The sequence below is a fragment of the Aulostomus chinensis genome, chromosome 8, assembly GCF_037954235.1.
Source record: "Aulostomus chinensis isolate RoL2024-O1b breed Wild chromosome 8, RoL_Achi_v1.0, whole genome shotgun sequence".
Lineage (NCBI taxonomy): Eukaryota > Metazoa > Chordata > Actinopteri > Syngnathiformes > Aulostomidae > Aulostomus > Aulostomus chinensis.
In genome coordinates, this window is record NC_141327.1 from 3,202,501 (window position 1) to 3,205,000 (window position 2,500).

The following is a 2,500-nucleotide window of genomic DNA, read 5'->3' on the forward strand; positions in this document are numbered from 1 at the left end:
AGCAGTAGATGTCAGGATGATCTGGAGATGTGACAGGGAGTGTGAGCGTGTCATCAGAAGCCTAGAGTGGCTGTAGCATGCTAGCAATCTCTGCTGACTGCAGCTAGAATCCTGTTGAACTATCAGCTGGCTGGCATGTTTCTCTAGTGGTTAAACATGACTTCTTGTCACAGATGTGAGCTCCTATCAGCGCGAAAAACAAAGCTAACTGGCATGTTCCGGCAGCCATGACACAGCACGCTAGCCACGGCTAACAGCTCAATGTAAAGTGCGCAAATCGTAATCACCATCTAGAAAAAAAACAATAGAGATTAAATATCAAAATACCTACAATCTCACTGAAAATATACTTGAAATGCACATAACCAGTAGTGCTACTACCAGAACCCTGATCATGACGAACTGCGCTTCAGGAGGGGCTAATCAACACAAATGATCACGCGTCACAACCGGCGCAAAACCAAATAATCAAGTGACCAAACTCCAACAAATGAAGCATCCCAGGTTTGTCCTGGTCCGACGAACGAGTGGAGGGAATGCGATCCGCGCTGCAGTGACGGCGCATGTTCCTGTCAGTCAGGTCCCTCTTGTGGTTTTAGGTGACTTGCTCTGCTTTGCACAGTCTCACGGGTCTCATCAGTCGGAGAACAATGTGAGCTAAATAGAGGCTCTGATAAAGCTAATAACAGTGACCAGCGTGCCCCAAACAGCAGACTACAAACTTTAGCAGCCCTTAAACATGGCGGCGAAGAACCCGATTTTTTTTCTTCTGGAGACCCAAACAGGAGGAGTGGACCTTGGATTTTTGCCAGGTGAACAGAAACGGGGCTCCTGGCGGATGCCGGCGTTGTGCTGCGTTCGCTGAGTGTGTACATGAGCAAGTGTTCCCTCTGTCAGCTCTGTAAGGTGATAATACGTCAGTTTTACTGCTTTCGCTCACTGCTAAGTGTTCCAATGCTATGGGGTGGCAAAAAAAAAAAAAATTACAGAACAAGAACATAATTATCTGTTTGTTGCTTCTCCTATTGGCTGTTGAACGACACAGAGATCCACCATTAGTGCCCTAGAAAAACGGACAGTCACACGTCCGTTCAAAACCCCTGTAGCTTTATCGACACTGCAGCACCGGGGGAACATGATGTGGACGCTGCGTGCAGCCTGGCCGAGACCGCGCTGCACTCTAAGCCCCCTTCAATCAACAGCTTCAGCCAAAGAGCTGTAGTTTGCGGCTGCTCTGGTAAATACAGGTGTGCCTCCCTCATACTGGTCGGCTCCCAGTTATAAATCTCCCCCTGACTAGGGTTTCATGTGTATTGCTGTTATGTTTAAGCCTAAAATTAGGGGGTTGACACCAGAAGAGGAAGTCCTCCTCTCAACCGGCGACCCCCCATTGCAACGCGCCGCTTTCTCCGGCTGCTGCTGACGTCCTCTGGCTCGGGGAAGGTTCGTGCTTTGTGTTCAAGCCTGCTCCATGTTTCCAGATTTACTGCTACAAACACAACCAGACTGGTGCCAAAGCCAGCAGACTTCAGGTCCGCCTCACTAAAAAGGAGCTGTGGCCCCACGAGCTCAGCAGCAGAGGCTGGACGGTTCCTGCTGTGGCCTTGAGTTTATTCTGCTTTGACTTCAGTCGAAGTAGTTTTCATTATTGGAGCCATAATATTTATTTTGGATTTGATTAAAATATTAGGCCTAAATGTTGAAATTGCTTTGTGTGATTGCTTTCTAATGTTTTAAAAGCCACTAGAAACTCAAGCGCGTGGTTTTTTTCAAAATCATTATTTCTTCTGGTTTTCTTCGTGGACCTGAGCGCAGCAGGCACCTTCAGGGGTTCTGGAGGGGGGGCTGACCTGTGAACCTTGAGGGGGTCCTCCTGGATCCTTTAGGGCTCTTTCAGGGGTTCTTATGGGGTTTCTATGAGGTGTTTACATCACGGAGCCTCAAATAAGCCTCCGTCATATGCTCCATCACGCTTGAGTGACCTTCGGGGGTCACGTTCAGGAACACGCACCGGCTCTGCACCACCGTCAGTCTTTAAATTAGAAGAAATTCGTAACAACAAGAGACTAACATGATGAGCACCTGAGCTTTTTGTTGTTTCGGTAACTCAATGCCCTCAGTAGCCCCTTGTGATTGTTCTCTGTGTGACATTAATATTCTATGGTTCATAATTTTATTCTGCTTAAATTATTCTTACCGCTAGGAGCTTGGGGGGGGGGGGGGCAAATTTATTTATTTATCAAGTTTCCCCAACTACCCCACTACTCTGGTCAACTCCTGGTTCACTCCCAGTACTGTAATTGTGACGTTTCACCTTCATTCATATTCATGCAATATTTGTTGTTGGTGTTTATGCTTCCTATGAAATGAGACAGATGGATGGTGTGTGTGTGTGTGTGTGTGTGTGTGTGTGTGTGTGTGTGTGTGTGTGACGGTGACAAACATAAGGCAGCGTGTACGTCACAACTTTTAACTAAACAAAAAAGGCAAACGTCACTTT